The sequence below is a fragment of the Protobothrops mucrosquamatus genome, unplaced genomic scaffold (assembly GCF_001527695.2).
Source record: "Protobothrops mucrosquamatus isolate PMUCROS unplaced genomic scaffold, P.Mucros_1.0 scaffold28, whole genome shotgun sequence".
Classification (NCBI taxonomy): Eukaryota; Metazoa; Chordata; class Lepidosauria; order Squamata; family Viperidae; genus Protobothrops; species Protobothrops mucrosquamatus.
The window spans coordinates 1,077,073-1,098,131 of record NW_015386413.1 but is presented as its reverse complement, the minus strand read 5'-3'; positions in this window follow the sequence as shown (position 1 = coordinate 1,098,131).

The window sequence follows — 21,059 nt, the reverse complement described above, 5'->3', positions numbered from 1 at the left end:
CATGGCGGGTCCATAGCGGAGGGAATCAGATTTGATGGAGTAACAAAATCAGGTTAAGATCATCTTGACACATCTATGGAGGTTCTCAGTCCTCCAGGTCATAGTTATCCCAAAGGTGGTTTTTCATGAGGCAACTGGACTTCCTTGTTTGTTAGGAGAACAAACCCATCAGGACGAGATTCAGCAGTCCATCTGCATTTGAAAGACAAAGGCCGCTCTTTGAAAGACAGCAAAGTCCACATTTTGGACAAAGAGGACCGCTGGTTTGAAAGAGGGGTCCAAGAGGCCATCTAGGTAAACATTGAACAGCCCTCACTCAACGGGGGGGGGGATACAACACCATCTATCTCCAGTCTACAATACTGTCCTTTCAGCAGTTCCAAGAAGGCTCCACACCCATTTGCACCACTCAGGTGTCCCTGAGGACACAGACAAACCTCCAAGTGGCCTCAACGACTCTATAAAAGGATGCAAATGACCAGCTGTCTGCGAGGAGTATAAATCCTTCCATTCCCCACCATCCAGTCAGAGCTGAAGAAGCTTCCGGGATGAGAAGCGAAACGTCTTCAAGAAAAAACAAGGAAGTCCAGTTGCCTTGTGAAAAAGCACCTTTGGGATCATCCTGACATTCAGTTTCCAAAACTAACATAAGTGTTCCAAAATTGCCTCGTGACTATCAGATGGACGGAACAGATCATATAGAATCGTGACTGTTCCAATGGTTGGGATCTAACCAAGGGTAGAAGCAACCTAAAACTAATCAACCAATCAACCAATGAATTAGCTTGCCTTCAGATGTTGTGGGTGCTGGAAAACCATTTGTCTGAAATGGTATAGGCCAAGTCTCCTGTTTGAGCAAGGGGCTGGACTAGAAGACCTCCAAGGTCCCTTCCAACTCTATTATTGTATGCTGAATATGTCCATTATATGTTTTTTTCTCCTTACTGGATCTCAAACAGGGACAACAAAGACAGAAGAACGGAGCGTTAGAGAAGAAAAGCTTGTTTCATATTTTAATAGTCTCCAAAGGGAGGTATTAGCATTAAGTTATTAATGCATTTGATCGCAATTTCCAGTGTCTTATCTCAGCAATTTGTAGCAATTATTTTGCTGTCGTTAACACTGTGCAAAATGGCTCTAATTCAGCAGTGACATTTGGAGGGGGACCTTCTTTTTGCAGAGATTCAGAGAGTCTTGGGCCTTGCCACCTCTTAGGTGTGCCCAAACAACTAGGTTGCGTTTGTAAATTAAGCGTTTAATTTTCGAAAGCAATCATCCCTCAGAGCAAATGTTAAAATTTCGGAAAAGAAGGTTGCTGGAGAAAGCTAGAAGGCATCCTTATTAATGCCCTAATTAAAGTAGGTAAAGACTCCTCTGAGTCAAGCTGAACTCTTGGTGACTTCGTACATATCCATAAAAATGTCTTGGTAGCAATTTGGAAAAACCATTGTATTCTTCCAGGATTTTTTGTTTGTTTGTTTTTTAAATTGCCCTGTCTAGTTTATAGCTCAGGAATTCCCTAAAGGTTTCCAACCAAGTATTAGTTAGGCCAGACCCTAATTAGCTTCGGAGTCCGGTCTAGAAGACACAAAGACACAAAGACACAATTAACTTGTAACTGAACTCAACCCTTGGTGACTGGCTCAACACATTCCTACCTTGCCCTATCTTGATTACCCCGTAGTAATCAAGTGGCTTGCCAATCTGTTGTGATCTCAGTGTAGCCTACAAATCCTGGGTTTTCCTGCTGGAATTCCATCTAAGTTCTTCTCTGGCTCAGATCTTCCAGAGCTTTGAACCCCCCAAGGAGTTTGACCAGACGCTAACCAGTTGCTGAGTCTCCCAGCGAGTGTTAGAATTTCAGAAAAGAAGAGAATTAGATTGAATTCGGAACACACACACATACCCTTATGAAGGACTTAATTGCACACTGTGCAATCTAAACAAGGCAAGTGCTTTTGCGGGGAACGCCCGCCGACTTCAGTCAAGATCATTGAGAAAATGGATTGTCGGAGCTATGCCCACCCCCATAAAAAAAATAATAATTCTTGGCTGGCAGATTGCCTGTAAAATGTAGACGGGCTACAGAGTGAAATGGGAGGCAAGTCCCTTGGGAGTGTTTGTAGCCTTTCAGATGAACAGAAGTGAGTAGGAAATACCATAAAAGATGATGAGTAGCCATAGCAAGTGGCCCTTAATTTAAACTCAACTCAAAATTCAAATCGATGTCTGGTTCCTCAGATTAAGCTGATTTTTCTCTTTCATTCTTATTCTTAATTCTCTCTCTCTCTCTCTTTCTCTCTCCCCCTCCTCTATCATCTGTCTATATCTATCATCTCTCTCTCTCTCTCTCTCTCTCCCCCTCTCCCTCTCCCTCTCCCTGCCTCCCTTTCTCTCTCTCTCTCTCTCTCATCTATCTCTCTCTCTCTCTCTCTCATCTATCTATCTATCTATCTATCTATCTATCTATCTATCTATCTATCTATCTATCTATCTATCTATCTATCTATCTATCTATCTATCTATCTATCTATCTATCTATCTATCCATCCATCCATCCATCCATCCATCCATCCATCCATCCATCCATCCATCCATCCATCCATCCATCTATCTATCTATCTATCTATCTATCTATCTATCTATCTATCTATCTATCTATCTATCTATCTATCTATCTATCTATCTATCTATCTATCATCTACTACCTATCCTCTTCTTTCTTTCTTTCTTTCTTTCTTTCTTTCTTTCTTTCTTTCTTTCTTTCTTCTATCTATCTATCTATCTATCTATCATCGTCTGTCTGTCTGTCTGTCTGTCTGTCTGTCTGTCTGTCTGTCTGTCTGTCTGTCTATCTATCTATCTATCTATCTATCTATCTATCTATCTATCTATCTATCTATCTATCTATCTATCTATCTATCCATTCATCCATCTATCTCTCATCTATCTATCTTCCATCATATTTTGGAACTCCCCATCTCCCCAACACGTGATGATACAGCCTTGAGGGAAACTTCTTCGTATTTGCCGTAATTATTTATAGCTATGCACTGATGCCCCAGAAACATTTTTTTTAAATTACATTTTAACATTTTTGCGAGTAAACAGCAGAAATCACTTGACACTTAGTTACCTTTTTAAAAAAGAAAATACCTTCATTATTTCCCTATTAGATACTTTTTTTCTTTTTTTAAAAAAGAAGACTTTTCTGATAAAAAATAAGCTCCCTGTAAGCTTGCTTTTATTTTACTTTGATTCATTATCCTGAGGTTTTATTGGCGATGTCTCCAGTACTATCCGTAAATATAGGATTTAAAACTAAAGGAGAAATTTCCTAACGGTGAGAACAATTAACCAGTGGAATGGCTTGGCTTCAGAAGTTGTGGGTGCCCCATCACTGGAGGCTTTTAGACTGAACAGCCATTTGTCTGAAATTGTATAGGGTCTCCTGCTAGAGCAAGGGGTTGGACTAGAAGACCTCCAAGGTCCCTTCCAACTCTGTTATTCTATATTCTATGTTCTAGGTGTGATTGTCTCAATCAGAAACCATTGACATATAATAGTGTAGTGGATTGTAAGGACTGTAATATCTAGAGTGGGTGAAAGCCCCTAATAGCTATTATTATGTATATTTGGAACCAAATCTGAATATTGTGCCTTTCTACATTTCCCCATTCTTGCCAGTTACTCCTAAAACAGTTCAAAAGCAAGATGAACATGGTTTTATTTTAAGTATCTCAGAGCTCAAATAATAAGGCGTGATCGTCACAGGCCCTCCTTCCAGGTGACTAAATTTAAATATACATATATAATCCAATCAGTGCCCCGCTGTGATTTAAATTACCTCTGGTCCTGAAATAAAATATCTAAACCACCTTGCTATAAATCTATGCTACATTTATGATTGGGTTTTTTAATTCCATCTTATTTCCTAGAAGAGTCTTGATCCTGAGTCTCCCACATCAACACCTTAAGCCCTTCATCTCACTGACTCTGAAAATCCAGTTCTGTGATATAGGAGGACAACATACTGGGCATTTGAAATCAGCTGCCACAGAGGTAGACTGGAGCTTTTATGGAGATGGTATGGATACCACCTGGAAGGCAAGGTGAATGAACATTTCCTGCTCTGAGAACAATCCAGAGAAAGAAATATTTTGGGGGAAATTAAAAAGGCAGAATATATTTCCCCAAAGGAATAATGGAGAAGATCTTTAAAAAGGCAGAAACTTCTCCACACAGGCACCCAACTAGACAACTCAGTAGAAACCAGCTTTTAGAAATGCAGATGTAATAATCCATTCAGGAACGTTGGAGCCTTCCAGCTAGAAACTGAAGGAATTAGGAAGATAAAGACCCTTAAAATCTACATATCTCACCCAAATTCTAAGGACAGGAAACATAATAGGATTAACCCACCACCATCAGAATACCAGAAAGGCACACTCAGGTCAAAGTACATGGCACAAGAAATACAAAGCCTCAAACAGGAACAGGAAACAACCTCAAGAGCCCCAGAAGGTATAAAAACCCACTCCCTGCTACGTGTGCTCACTCTCTTTTTCCAGAGCCATCTTTCTGTCTGACTCTCCTCTTCAATAAACTACAAACTTCTTTCTAAAGCAGTCTCCATGTTGTTTATTCCTGGCTTGGACTGGACCCTGATGAACATTTTTCCTTCAACACTGCCAATGAAAAATTGGGCCACTTGTAACCCCAGCAAAGCTACAACACTGCATCAAAACTACAGATTTACTCTGGGTTCAAGTAAACCAGCGAGCCACCAGAGAGAAGGATCAACCAGATCTCAAAACCCATGTTGTGGAATGGCCCAAGTCTGGAGCTAGTTTTCAGTGACTTTCCCCTGTGCAGAAATAGTTCTATCACTCCCAACTGGATGTAAAGTCTACTGCAGATCTAAGTTCAGATATGCATCTACCTTCCAATGCACAATATGCATTGAGTTGGTTTAGGACATTCAGTTACAGAATTAGTTTTTTTAATTGCATGTTACCCCTCCTCTGACCTACAAATGGATATGAGGTGGTGTCAATTACAGAACACTTATCCATGAAATTACAGGATCAAGGGGGGGAAAAAGGAAATATGTTTTTCTAGGAATCCTTCACATTTGTTCTTTCATCTGTCCATTTAAATGCCTGACAGTGGAGGTGCTTCAGACTCCTTCTCTATTGTGCTCTCAATTATTGTAAGTGGCCTTGAGTGTTTCGGCAACATCACAAAACTGCGACTTACTTATTTTGGCCATGTCATGCAGGAGAATTCACTGGAGGAAGCAGTTATCCTTGGAAGAGATAGGGGTAAAAGGAAACCAAGAAACATGCTGGCTGCACACCAACCAAAGCAAAGAAAAACTCAAGGAAGTAGTGCAAGATTGGAAGATGTAAAGAGACCTGGCCCATAGAATCGCCAAGAGTTGGACATGACTGAATAGATATCATCATCATAATCATCATGTTCTATGAAGTTGGTATTGATTCTGGTCACTGTCAGCATTGGTCTGTATCAACAGTGGTGACCACACTGACAAAATTGGAACCATGATGATGTCTCTAAACTGATCTTTTACATCTTCTAAGACAGACATGTCAAACTCGCAATGTCACGTGACATCGCGAGACGTATCGGGACTGTTTTGCCATTGCCGGCAATGGGGTGGGCGTGGTTTCCATGTGATGCGTCTGGCCCATGGGCCGGCAGTTTGACACCCCTGTTCTAAGAGGACACTTATCACCACTGTAATGTCATGATGATGATGATCATGATGATGATGATCATAATGATGATGCTCATCGTGCTGATGATGATGCTCATGATCATGATGATGCTCATGATCATGATGATGCTCATGATCATGATGATGATGCTCATGATCATCATGCTCATCATCATGCTCATCATAATCATGCTCATGCTCATCATGAGCATCATGAGCATCATCATGAGCATCATGAGCATCATCATGATTATGATAATCATGATCATCTTTGAGTCTTTATACAAATGTTGCTTCCTGGGAGGATTCATTTTCTTGAGAGGACATGGAGCAAAAAAGTGTCCTTATGCTGGTCTTTTCCATCCAAAAATGAAATAGTATATAGCATATATGACAAAAGATGCCATTGTCAACTGTAGGTTGTCCCTGTCACTTCTGATACCCAACTTCTTTCTTTTTTTGTCTGTGAAACTGGGGGAGAACTTGATTAAAGGTTAATAAGCCTGCCAAATGAGATGGGAGCTATCGTGAAGGCTATGGGTGGCTATCAGAGCATCCTTGCTGTCATGACTCGGTGGTCTTTGTGCTATAAACAATCTAGACATTTGAATTCCCCAAATATTGATGATCCGAGAATGTTTCCAACACTACTGGTGAAAGGGAAATAAATTAACCGAGGAACGTCAATGAAACTATTGAAATTGAGAGCAGAAAATCTGAGCTACTGAAGGTTACCGCATTTTACAGGCTTTATATTCAGACAGCATTTTGGAGGTTTAGGCAACCCAGACAGAAATTGACATTTCCCCCCCCTCCCTGTGAAAATCTGACAGTCTGGCAGCCAGGAGGATGACACAGGTTTTCTGAATATATAGCAAATAACTCCAAGTGTTGACAGAGTGACAGTGTCACGACCAGCATAGCATTAACTAGCTCTTAGGCCATTTCAATGAGATTATACAATTCTTCCACAAGGACTCCCTTAAAACCCTAAGATTTAGCACCGTGGCTCCATCATAAAGTAGAAAGGCTGCATTCAAAATAAAGCAACAAGGCCAGCCGACAGAGTCACCAACCTGCCACTGAAAAAAAGGTATCAAACAGAACAAGTGAAAGATGGAAACTCATAACAGGTGATGCTGCTTTGGCTTATTGTTCTAGCCAGCGTGAACTAAAGAAGGGCCAATTCTGACAAGAGGGGAAGAAACACGTAGATGTATCTTTTAAAAAAAACACGTGCTTCTATACTCCACTTGGGGACAGCCATTTCAGCAGGGGGTGGTGATATGGATGGATTTTCAGAAAGAAGCTAGCATCCGATCCTGTGAAATAAGATAAGAAATAAGATACATAATCAGAATAACGGAGATGGGAGGTTTTCTAGTCCAACCTCCTGCTCAAGCAGGAAACCCTATACCATTTCAGACAAATGATTGTCTAATCCAGTGTTTCTCAACCTTGACAATTTTAAGGCATGTGGACTTCAACTCCCAGAATTCCACAGCCAGCAATGCTGGCTGTGGAATTCTGGGAGTTGAAGTCCACATGCCTTAAAATTGTCAAGGTTGAGAAACACTGGACTCTAATCTCTTCTTAAAAACCTCCAGTGATGAAGCACCCACAACTTCTGGAGGCAGGTTGTTCCACTGGTTAATTGTTCTCAATGTCAGGAAATTTCTCCTTAGTTCTAGGTTGCTTCTCTCTTTGATTAGTTTCCATCCGTTGCTTCTTATCCTGCCTTCAGATGCTCTGGAGAATAGCTTGACTCCCTCTTCTTTGGGGCAGCCCCTGAGATATTGGAACACTGCCACCATGTCTTCCCTACTCCTTCTCTTCATTAAACTAGGCATATCCAATTCCTGCAACTGTTCTTCATATGTTTTAGCCTCCAGTCCCCTAATCGTCTTTGTTGCTCTTCTCTGTACTCTTTCTAGAGTCTCAACATCTTTTTTACATCGCGGTGACCAAAACTGGATGCAATATTCTACGTGTGATCTTATCAAAGCATTATGAAGTGGTACTAACACTTCATGTGATCTTGATTCTATCCCTCTAATCATGTGAAATAAGATAGGAGCTCTTGTGGTGCAGTGGTTAGAATGTAGCATTGCGGGCAAATTCTGCCCACAATCTGGAGTTCAATCCTGACGGGGCTCAAGGTTGACTCCACCTTCCACCCTTCTGAGGTCGGTAAAATGAGGACCCAGATTGCTGGGGGCAAGATGAGGACTTTGTAAACCACTTGCGAAGTGGTATATAAGTCTAAGTGCTATTGCTACTGCTACAAATAATTTAATTATGGGATCTAGTAACTTAACTGGACTTAAAGAAAAAACTTACGTATTCTGTGTATCGGGTAAATCAGAAATAACAACAATAATGTGATAAATGAAAGCAATTTAAAGGAAGGGACCTGTTTCTTGTCCTTTATATGGCTAAGCAAGTAGATATAGGGTTTTAAAAATAGTTATTTATTGCACTTGTCTTTAACAAGTAATACATATGAAAGAGTTACGCAATACCTATTCTTCAAACCAGCTATTTGTCCAGGTTAAACCAAACAGATAACTGAAGGCTATTTCACCAACCTTAACTTATTTCTCTACGGGGAGAGTATTTTTATGCATAACACGCTCCATAAAAAGTCCCTTATTTATTTGGTTATCAAATGGAATGCGCTACTATTTTCTTCCACCTTAAAGTTGCCTTAATTTACTTCCATTATATACTCTCTCCTCATTGCCGCTCGCTCTATTTATTAGCGACATAATCCGTCTCTTCCGCCTAGCTGGATCCGTGGCTACAAATTGTGGAGATTCTCAGGTGGACCATAAAGCAAACTTCTTATTTTAAGAGCCTCAGGACGATTGGCTGGTTGCAACGAGCTGATTATTCCTGCTTCGGGTGTTCAGCAACAGTTATAATTCCACTTATGACTTGTCTTTGAAACGAAAACAGGGTAGCTTTATTTCTGAAAGGCTTCATTTCCACAGTGCAAAAGTCCAAATACCTAACAGCAACATGAATTTCATAGCAGCCAACTAGGCAAGTTACCCATGATAATTTGTTCCCTTTATTCCACAATTCCACGTCAGGAAATGTACCCATTTTCTCTACAGTAGCTTTCCAATTTCCAAATATATTTATTTATCTGAAGGTTTTTTTTCTTACTTTGCTATCTTTTTCTTAACATAATCTTCCTTGTTCAAGGAATGTGAACATTCTGATTGCTTTTCACAGGACTGGCATAATGTGTCGCCCCAATATTTATGTGCTGGAGGAGAACGGAGAAGAGAGAAGGCAAGAAAAACCAAATGTACAGGTATAGTATAGGGGGTACCTTGCTCAATAGTAGTAACTGTGAGAGGGATCTCGGAATCCTAGTGGACAATCACTTAAATATGAGCCAGCAGTGTGCTGCAACTGCCAAAAAAGCCAACACAGTGCTGGGCTGCATTAACAGAGGAATAGAATCAAGATCACGTGAAGTATTAATACCACTTTACAATGTCTTGGTAAGGCCACACTTGGAATACTGCATCCAGTTTTGGTCACCATGATGTAAAAAAGATGTTGAGACTCCAGAAAGAGTACAAAGAAGAGCAACAAAGATGATTAGGGGACTGGAGGCTAAAACATATAAGGAATGGTTGCTGGAATTGAGTATGTCTAGTCTAATGAAGAGAAGGACGAGGGGGGACATGATAGCAGTCTTCCAGTATCTCAGGGGCTGCCCCAAAGAAGAGGGAGTCAAGCTATTCTCCAAAGTGCCTGAGGGCAGGACAAGAAGCAACAATGGATGGAAACTGATCAAGGAGAGAAGCAACCTGGAACTAAGGAGAAACTTCCTGACAGTTAGAACAATTAACCAGTGGAACAAGCTGCCTCCAGAAGCGGTGAATGCTCCAACACTGGAAGTTTTTAAGAAGAAACTGGACAGCCATTTGTCCGAAATGGTATAGGGTTTCCTGCCTGAGCAGGGGGTTGGACTAGATGACCTCCAAGATCCCTTCCAACTTTATCATCATCAAGATTGTAAACCTGTTGGCAAGTTGTCCCAACTTCTTTCTTTCAAAACGACTTTTGGTTTCCTTGGGCTCATTAAGTTGAGGTGTACCTAGGCAGCTTTCCCCAACAAGGCTTAATATTAACTGTGGGAAGAATCCAGAGAAAGAAATATTTTGGGGGAAATTAAAAAGGCAGAATATATTTCCCAAAAGGAATAATGGAGAAGATCTTTAAAAAGGCAGAAACTTCTCTTCCCCCCCCCCCCCCCCAGCCAGACAACTCAGCAGAAACCAGCTTTTAGAAATGCAGATGTAATAATCCATTCAGGAAGGATGGAGCCAGGAAACTAGGAATTAGGAAGACAAAGACACCTAAAATCTACATAACCCGTCCCAAATTCTAAGGACAGGAGACATAATAGGATTAACCCACCAATACCAAAAGGGTACACTCAGACTCAGGTCAAAGTACATGACACAGGAAATACAAAGCTTCAAACAGGAACAGGAAACAACCTCAAGAGCCCCCAAAGGTATAAAAACCCACCACTCCCTGCTCCATGTGGTCATTTTTTTCCAGAGCCATCTTTCTGTCTGGTTCTCCTCTTCAATAAACTGCAACCTTCTTTCTAAAGCAGTCTCCATGTTGTTTATTCCCGGCTTGGACTGGACCCTGTTGAAGATTTTTCCTTCTACATAACCATTAGGCTTTTGTTTGTGTGGTGTGTGTGTGTGTGTGTGTGTGTGTGTGTGTGAGAGAGAGAGAGAGAGAGAGAGAGAGAGAGAGAGAGAGAGAGAGAGAGAGAGAGAGAGAGAGAGAGAGAGAGAGAGAGAGAGAGAGAGAGAGAGAGAGAGAGAGAGAGAGAGAGAGAGAGAGAGATGCTTTGATCATTTATTTCATTACACTCTCTAAAGCAGAGTTTGGAGGAGTTATAATATTAACTTTAGGAGAAGAATTGCTTCCTCTGCTGTAACACAGGCAGTCAGAAAAGACACTCTGAATTTATAAAAGCTGCAAAAGAGATACTTTGAATGCTGATTTTGCCAAGAGCTCACAGGCTTCTTTATGAAGTGTTGGTATGGACATGTTTTTATGGCATCCTTAAAAGATCCCCGTGAAGAGTAGTTAATTCACTTTGTAGCACAGTTGTTGTAATTAATAGCATTCAGAGAAATGCAACGTTCATTACTAATTCTAGGACATTGAGGAAGTGAGGGAAAGGAAACGAGAACGATTGCAAATTTAAAGGCAGCAGAAAATCTCAGTTCCAAAAAAAGGATTTCGTTAATCAGACAGTGGGGACCGCAACAGCCTGTTTTTGCACCACCCTTCAATGCAACCCATGGCAGACCCTTCTCAACCATGGGAAGAAATAGCTATGGACTTTATAGTAGACCTACCTGAAAGTAGTGGAAACACTGTCATCTGGACTGTAATAGACCTGTTCTCGAAGCAGGCTCATTTCATCGCCTGCAAAGGACTCCCATCTGCCCGACTGGCCAAATTGTTCCTGAAACATATCTACCGGCTGCATGGTGCCCCTAAGCGGATAATTTCGGACAGGGGGGTGCAGTTCACAGCGAAGTTTTGGAGGACTTTCCTTACATTAATTGGATCATCTCAAGGTTTATCATCTGCTTTTCATCCAGCCACCAATGGGGCCGCGGAAGCCGCTAACAAAATGGTGGAGCAATATCTTAGGTGCTACGTTTCTTACCAACAGACAAACTGGACTGATCTTCTCCCTTTTGCGGAAGTGGCGTACAATAATTCTGTGCACAGCAGCACCGGTTACACGCCTTTCAGAGGACTTGATTTTTTTCAGTTTACTGAGTATGTTTTTTTTTTTAAAAAAATATCCAAGATAATAAGCAGTTCAAATATTTTGGACTAAAATATTTAACCCAGTTTCATAATTCAGCACCCCTTTGACTACATACTGCTCACCAGCTTAGTGACACCAAATTGTGTTTGTCCATTCTGACTCAGTATATCCAGAAGTCTGTAAGTCAGCAATCCTGAATATCACCAAATTGAGGAACATTAAATAAATTTGGGTATGCGTGGGAGAGAAAGGAGACAAAGAGAGAGGGAAAGGAAAGTAGAATGATTGCAAATTTAAAAGCAGCATAAAATCTCAGTGCCAAAAAAGGGACCTGATTTTTAGCTTACCGAGTACGGTTTTAAAGAAAACCCAACGTGATAAGCTGTTCAAATATTTTGGACTAAAATATTTAGCCCTTTTTCATAAATCAATGCTCCTTTAACTACATACTGCCTACCAGCTTGGTGACACCAAATTGTGTTTGTCCATTGTGACTCAGGATATCCAGAGTCTGTAAATCAGCAATCCTGAATATAACTAAATTGAGGAACATTAAATAAATGTGTGTAGGCATGGGAGACAAAAGCAGGGCCTGTTCCTGTTTGAAAAAGCAAAGATGTGATTCTTAGGAAGATTGTTATCCTGCCACAGTGGTATATTCAGGGATGGAAGGGGCTGAATGTGGGAGCTGCACAAAAGATCACACTGTTGAAGGAAAAAGTCTTCATCATGATTCAATCCAAGCCGGGAATAAACAACATGGTGACTGCTTTAAAAAGAAGGTTGCAGTTTATTGAAGAGGAGAGCCAGACAGGAAGGTGACTCTGGGAAAGCTGACCACAAGTAGTAGGGAGTGGTGGGTGCTCCAACCCTGGAGGTTTTTAAGAAGAGATTGGACAGCCATTTGTCTGAAATGGTACAGAGCAGAGGGCCAGACTAGAAGGCCTCCGTGGTCCCTTTGAACTCTGTTATTCTGTTATTTCAACCAATCTGTGCCTTCTGAAGAAGAAAAAGTGCTATCGCCTGAGAAATCAACTTGCAGCAGCAATGGCTGCCAGCCACACAAAAGCGATTCCAAGCGAGGCACAATTTGCAACAGGTACACATGTATCAGCTACAAGTGTGACCAGACTATGACAAGCTTCATTTCTATCCTTCACGGCTGTTTCTCTTTTATAGATGTATTTTGGGTTCCCTCGTGAGCCAGTGGGGGAGAGGGCCTTGATTATATATTTTTTTTCATTTTGTCTTTACTTGTGAGGGGCATTTCAAGTTGGGAGAGCCGAATTTATTCCCGAGAACTAAAAGCTGAATAAATGGAGGGAGCCCACCGACTCATACGTTATAGGAGTTTGTAATAAATTCTGAAATGCGCAGGCAATTCTGAAATGTTCTTCATCTGAGGAGAACGCTCAAAATGGACAGCGTGGATGGAAAGGAGAAAATGTTTTACTAAACTTTGTTGAAGTTCAGAATGTGAAGGGCTCAAACTGGGTCTTCAAAATGAGTTGGTGATTCAGTTTTTTTTTGGGGGGGGTCTTGGACAAGCAGGGGGGGGTCTGCTCCTGCCCACATAGGGGGATTAAACTAGCCATGTAATTGCTCACAATTGGCAAACAAGAATTGGTAGCATATAATAATAATAATAATAATAATAATAATAATAATAATAATAATAATAATAATAATAATAATAATAATAATAATAATAATAATAATAATAATAATAATAATTCACTATTAGTCAATTGCAAAAGGCGGCCTTACTAGAAACTGCCTCCATCCTGCGACGATATCTATAATAACATCAAATATCCACATCTGCCTATCCCAGGTCCTTGGTAAGGACTTGATAGGTAGACAAAATGCCAAATCCAGTCTGAACATCTGGCTGACTCTGCAATGATCAATAATAATAATAATAAAAAAGTTGGAAGGGACCTTGGAGGTCATCTAGTCCAACCCCTGCTCAGGCAGGAAACCCTATATCATTTCAGACAAATGGCTGTCCAGTCTCTTCTTAAAAACTTCCAGTGTTGGCGCATTCACCGCTTCTGGAGGCAGGTTGTTCCACTGGTTAATTGTTCTAACTATCAGGAAGTTTCTCCTTAGTTCTAGGTTGCTCCTCTCCTTTATTAGTTTCCATCCGTTGCTTCTTGTCCTGCCCTCAAATGCTTTGGAGAATAGCTTGACTCCCTCTTCTTTGGGGCAGCCCCTGAGATATTGGAACGCGGCTATCATGTCCCCCCTCATCCTTCTCTTCATTAAACTAGACCTACCCAATTCCAGCAGCCTTTCCTTATAGGTTTTAGCCTCCAGTCCCCTAATCACTTTTGTTGCTCTTCTCTGCCCTCTTTCTAGAGTCTACTGTAAAAAAAATATTGGAGCTTAATTCTAAGACAACTTTTTACTCCTGCATGTAAAAAGCTTCAGAGAGTTCTGAGGATCTGATTCAGGAGACAAAAAAACTCTCAATTCAGGCCAACGGGCTTTTTCTCCACTGATGCAAAAAGTGAGTGATAAGCACTGTTTCGTTGTTGGTCCTTGGGCTGTTGGATTAAGAGAATGGAAATTTCTTTGCCAGAAAGAGATATCTACCAGGGGAGAACTGGCATCAATAGGATGGAGAGAAGCCAGTGATCGGAATGAATGGAAGAAGTGACTTATCTTGTGTGCTGGAGAAGTTGGAACTACCCAGAAGGCTCTCGGTTGTTAAAGACACTGAGTTTGTCAGCTGGAAAGCTGACAGCTTCCCAGGTTTGAGACCCAAACACCCCACAAAATGGGGGTGAGCTCTCATGACTTGCCTTAGCTACTGCCCACCCTAGCAATTTGATAGCAGGCAAATGTGAGTAGATTAATAGGTACCACTTTGGTGGGAAAATAACAGTGTTTCATGCATTTCAGTGTATGGTCATAAGAACAATTAATCAGTGGAACAACCTGCCTCCAGAAGCGGCGAATGCTCCAACACTGGAAGTTTTTAAGAAGAAATTGGACAGCCATTTGTCTGAAATGGTATAGGGCTTCCTGTCTGAGCAGGGGGTTGGACTAGAAGACCTTCTAGGCCCCTTCCAACACTGTTATTCTACCCTACTCTACTCTACTCTACTCTACTCTACTCTACTCTACTCTACTCTACTCTACTCTACCCTACCCTACCCTACCCTACCCTACCCTACCCTACCCTACCCTACCCTACCCTACTCTACTCTATTCTATTCTATTCTATTCTACTCTACTCTACTCTACTCTACTCCTACTCTATTCTATTCTATTCTATTCTATTCTATTCTATTCTATTCTATTCTATTCTACCTTACCCAAAAGTAGGAGGCAATCTGTTTCCTCCATCAGCAATAGATCAATCCTCTTCTCAATTACCTTCTCCAGAAATGTGTAGAGCCATTGTTGAGTTGGGTGGCTAAAAAAAATAGGTCTAAATTGTAAATATCAACAAACAATTCATTTAGCGTAATTTCACTCCGAAAATCTCAGCCCCTGAGAATGGCTGAATTTGGGGTAGACATACTTGAGTGGCTTTGGGGTGTTCCTCCTCTTTGCCCCACCAAAGCCTGGAAGCCCGTCCAAATCTCAACGCATCTAGAAGCCGCTCCGTGAAAACGGTGATGTCAAAGCAGATGGATTTGCACATAATTTTTATTTGCTGGACATCCTTACAATAATGGCCTGGGTGATTTTTCTTTCCCAGCATGATAAACGTCTTTAATTTATTGCTTCTTAGCATAAGCATATTTACTGCTCCTCTCCTCATATTCAAGCCCAGCTGTTGGCCTTTTTAGAATGGAAGTATCCACCAGCAGCCTATCTTGGCATGATAAGGTCACTTCTGCTTTTCTTTATCTGTCATGTCTTCCTAGTCTTCAGAACAGAAAGCCTGTCTGGGAGAAAGTGGATGGATGTTGCAGTTCCTTCAATTCCAACACCACCTTAAGTGACAGCTTCAGAACCTTTGTGTTTCATACATCAAGCCAGGGGATGTAAATGGGGCTATCCGTTGGTCTTCTTCCATCAATCAGTTTAGGGAGGATTTGTATCCCTCGGGACAATGGCAGCATCCTAATTTTTTATTTTTTATTTTGGTTTTATTTGTGCAATGCTGCCGGCCTGTTTTGTAGGTTTAATTTCAATGTCTGGGTATGCTCTATTTGTCCATGTGTATACACAGCAACAGAACAAATTAATGTGCATCGGAATAGAGCTGGAAGGGACCTTGGAGGTCTTCTAGTCCAACCCCCTGCTCAAACAGGAGACCATTCCAAGACAAATGGCTGTCCCGTCTCTTTTTAAAAACCTCCAGTGGTGAAACAGCCACACGTTGTCCCACTGATTAATTTTTATCATTGTCAGGAAATGTATCAATAATAATAATAATAATAATAATAATAATAATAATAATAATAATAATAATAATAATAATAATAATAATAATAATAATAATAATAATAATAATTCAAACTGGTCAGTCCTAGAGGAGATCAACCCCGACTGCCCTTTAGAAGGCCAGATCCTGAAGTGGAAACTCAAGTACTTTGGCCACCTAATGAGAAGGAAGGACTCCCTGGAGAAGAGCCTGATGCTGGGAAAGATGGAGGGCAACAGAAGAAGGGGACAATGACAGAGAAGGAGGTGGCTGGATGGAGTCCCTGAAGCAGGAGGCGTGAGCTTCAATGGACTCCAGAAGATGGTAGAGGACAGGAAAGCCTGGAGGAACGTTGTCCATGGGATTGCGATGGGTCAGACACAACTTCGCAACTAACAACAACAACAACAACAACAACAACAACAACAATAATAATAATAATAATAATAATAATAATAGTAATAATAATAATGTTGGAAGGGACCTTGGAGGTCTTCTAGTCCAACCCCCTGCTCAGGCAGGAAACCCTATACCATTTCAGACACATGGCTGTCCAGTCTCTTCTTAAAAACTTCCAGTGTTGGAGCATTCACAGCTTCTGGAGGCAGGTAGTTCCACTGGTTAATTGTTCTCACTGTCAGGAAATTCCTCCTTAGTTCTAGGTTGCTTCTCTCTTTGGTTAGTTTCCATCTGTTGCTTCTTGTCCTGCCTTCAGGTGCTTTGGAGAATAGCTTGACTCCCTCTTCTTTGAGGGTAGCCCCTATTCTCATAGACCAGGGATCGCCAAAACTGGCAACTTTAAGACTTGTGGACTTCAACTCCCAGAATTCATGCTTGGCTGCTTGAGGAATTCTGGGAGTTGAAATGCACAGGTCTTAAGACTTGCTAAGATTAGAGACCCCCGTCTCTCCTTGCTTCTCTCCTTGCTTAGTTTCCATCCGTTGCTTTTCAGCCTGCCTTCAGGTACTTTGCAAAATAAGTTGACCCCATCTTGACTTGAGAAAATCTGTTATCCAGATCTGTTATCCAGAAAGTCTGTTAGCCAGACCTACTCAAGTCCCTTCTAAAGAGGCCCTGTCTGTACTTTTAGGACACTTTCCCCCTTTGATTAAAGAGACATGAATCTGCTGTTTCTAAACTCAAAAGCCAGCAGTCATTCACTTTTTGTTATTTTTCAGAAAAGGCATGCAATTACCAAGTGAAACATTTCTCTTTCTGGGAGACATTTCTGAGTAATGCACACAGATTTGAATATCCTTCCCAACCAGTCTCCATGTTTTTTATTCCCGGCTTGGACTGGACCCCGATGAAATTTTTTCTTTAAACACCATCTTGCCATGGGAAAACTCACTGTGAGTCAATTCAATGTGGGAAAAGTCAACGCCACAGTTTCTTCAACATTATTTTAATTTTGTTATTCACATTTCATTTTGCAACCTTTAGCAACTTTCTTAAACGGTTCTATTCTACCGTTTCTTTAACATTAGTTTAACTCTTGTCCAGTGGCAAGTTGTCCTGTGGCAAGGTAGCCACAGTGAGTTGGCTGCAGCAAGTCAATTTTATAGAATCTGTTGAAGGAAAAGTCTTTATCATGGTTCAGTCCCAAGCCGGGAATAAACAAAATGGCGACTGCTTTAGAAAGAAGGTTGCAGTTTATTGAAGAGGAGAGCCAGACAGGAAGATGGCTCTGGAAGAAAAGAGAGAGAGCACATGTAGGGAGTGGGTTTTTATACCCTCTGGAGCCTTTTGTTTGTAGTTGTTCCTGTGGCATGAACTTTGACCTGAGTCTGAGTCTTCTTTGGGGCAGCCCCTGAGATATTGGAACACTGCTATCATGTCCCCCCTCGTCCTTCTCTTCATTAAACCCATTTAGATGGGAGTTTGGTGACAGGCAAAGATGCTATTGCAAACAACAACAATAACAACAACAACTCTTGGAGTTCAACTTTCTCTATTCAGTCTCCAGTGAATTTGTTATTTGTTTCTGCAGGCTGCTTCTAATAATTTCCTGTGTTTCAAAAAACTCATTTTAATCTGTTTTCAGATTCTGTAAACTGCATCCTGAAGGGGGGGGGTTACATAAATCCTTTATAAGTAACCAAAATCTCCTCGATGTCTGACTGCACTGTCCCCATTTGGCTTATTAGATTCATTGGATTAAAGATTAAATTAAAAATGGCATATAAAGCTTGGGTCAGGACTCAATTAATAGAATCAAGATCACATAAAGTATTAATACCACTTTACAATGCCTTGGTAAGGCCACACTTGGAATACTGCATCCAGTTTTGGTCACCACAATGTAAAAAAGATGTTGAGACTCTAGAAAGAGTACAGAGAAGAGCAACAAAGATGATTAAAGGCCTGGAGACTAAAACATATGAAGATTGATTGCAGGATTTGGCTAGTCTAGAGAAAAGAAGGACTGGGGGGGGGGGAACATAATAGCAGTATTTCAGTATTTGAGAGGTTTTCACAAAGAGGAACTTATTTTCCAAAAACACCAGAGGGAAGGACGAGAAACAATGGATGGAAGCTGACCAAAGAGAGAAGCAACCTGGAATTAAGGAGTGAGGACAGTGAGGACAATTAACCAGTGGAACTACTTGCCTCCAGATGTTGTGGGTGCTTCATCACTGGAAGTTTTTAAGAAGAGATTGGACAGCCACTTGTCTGAAATGGTATAGGATCTCCTGTTTGAGCAGGGGGCTGGACTAGAAGACCTTCAAGGTCCCTTCCAGCTCTATTCTGATTCCCCCCCTCTGTTCTTGAAAATGATTCAAATTAAACTATGTTTAGATTATACAGAGATAAATTTGCCTTGATCTAATTCTAAAGCATATGAGGAATGGCTGCTGGAATTGGGTATGTCTAGTTTAATGAAGAGAAGGGTGAGGGGGGACATGATAGCAGTCTTCCAATATCTCAGGGGCTGCCCCAAAGAAGAGGGAGTCAAGCTATTTTCCAAGGCGCCTGATGGCAGGACAAGAAGCAACGGATGGAAACTCATCAAGGAGAGAAGCAACCTAGAACTAAGGAGAAACTTCCTGACAGTGAGAACAATTAACCAGTGGAACCACCTGCCTCCAGAAGCTGTGAATGCTCCAACACTGGAAATTTTTAAGAAGAGACTGGACAGCCATTTGTCTGAAATGGTATAGGGTTTCCTGCCTGAGCAGGGGGTCGGACTAGATGACCTCCAAGGTCCCTTACAGCTCTATTCTGATCCCCCCCTCTGTTCTTGAAAATGATTCAGATAAAAGTGATGATTATCAAATTAAACTATGTTTAGATTATACAGAGATAAATCTGCCCTGATTTTTAAGTACGGAAGAAAAACTTCTGATGACCTTCTTGAAGCTTCTTTGAAGGGAAGATAAAATCGTTACAGATAAAGTTATGAGTTTTGTTGCTTAGATGTAGTTCTCGGATAAATTATATTTTCTCCAGGAAGGTGTCTTATTCCAGTAGGGCTTTTCATATGCAGCTTGTAAAAATGTGAAAAAAATTCAATGTAACTGCAAAGGAAAAAAAAAAAATAACAACCACTTTTGTTGCCCCCTCCCCTCCCCATTGCTTATCCGTGTCTTTGAAGCCCAGATTGTTAATCCTGGCTTGGAGCCTCTGCAACTTACTCTTCACGGTCTGAGTTGAGTAGCAATTATTAGCAAGCCATTTTCCAGGGCAGAGTTACCGTTTTTATCCCAAAGCGACATCTGGGAAAGCCTGCCAAGTAGCACGCCTGCTATCTGAATATAGAAATTGGACTCTAATTGTTGGATGTAAGCTTGACTGCTTTTGGATTAACAGTTAGAGCTGTATTCATTAATCTGAGCGGGAGAGAACAGGCGTCCTGTCACAACAGGGCCCAGTTCAGTAGCCATGCAGAAAAGGAGTGAGAACATTCTCCATTTACAAAGTACACCAGCTGATCCCAACCAGCCCCTATCACTTAGCAGCCACGAGAAAGGAGAATCAAGCAACCGCACCAGGGGAGAGGCTGAGAGAGAAAGGATGAGAATGATTTATCCCAAAGTCCCACGTTCCCAAAGGGCCAGGTACAACCTGCAATTATGCAGAATGATTACAGATAAAGCTTGATCATATTTTAGCGGCTCAAGTACTAGTAAGAACATCATCCATAAACGTACGATGGTCCATTTGTTGTACGCACTGCTACGGGGATGAGACAATTTCCTATGGGAAATAAGCACAAAAATCCGTGACTATTACACGGAGGATCAAAAGGTAAGTAAAATAAAGTGAGGACTAATCTGGAAGCAGAGCTAAGAACAAGGCAAATATCGCTGCAGCTGCCGAAAATGCCAACGCAGTGCTGGGCTGCATGAACAGAGGGGCAGAATCAAGATCACGTGAAGTGTTAATACCCCTTTACAAGGCCTTGGTAAGGCCAGACTTGGAATACGGCATCCAGTTTTGGTCACCACGATGTAAAAAAGATGTTGAGACTCTAGAAAGAGTACAGAGAAGAGCAACAAAGATGATCAGGGGACTGGAGGCTAAAACATAGAAGGAACGGTTGCTGGAATTGGGTATGTCTAGTTCAATGAAGAGAAGGACGAGGGGGGACATGATAGCAGTCTTCCAGTATCTCAGGGGCTGCCCCAAAGAAGAGGGAGTCAAGCTATTCTCCAAAGCGCCTGAAGGCAGGATAAGAAGCAACGGATGGAAACTAACCGAGGAGAGAAGCAACCTAGAACTAAGGAGAAATTTCCTGACAGTGAGAACAATTAACCAGTGGAACTACCTGCCTCCAGAAATGGTGAATGCTCAACACTGGAATTGTTTAAGAAGAGACTGGACAGCCATTTGTCTGAAATGGTGTAGGGTTTCCTGCCTGAGCAGCGGGTTGGACTAGATGACCTACAAGGTGCCTTCCAACTTTCCTCTTCTTCTTCTTCTTCTTCTTCTTCTTCTTCTTCTTCTTCTTCTTCTTCTTCTTCTTCTTCTTCTTCTTCTTCTTCTTCTTCTTCTTCTTCTTCTTCTTCTTCTTCTTCTTCTTCTTCTTCTTCTTCTTCTTCTTCTTCTTCTTCTTCTTCTTCTTCTTCTTCTTCTTCTTCTTCTTCTTCTTCTTCTTCTTC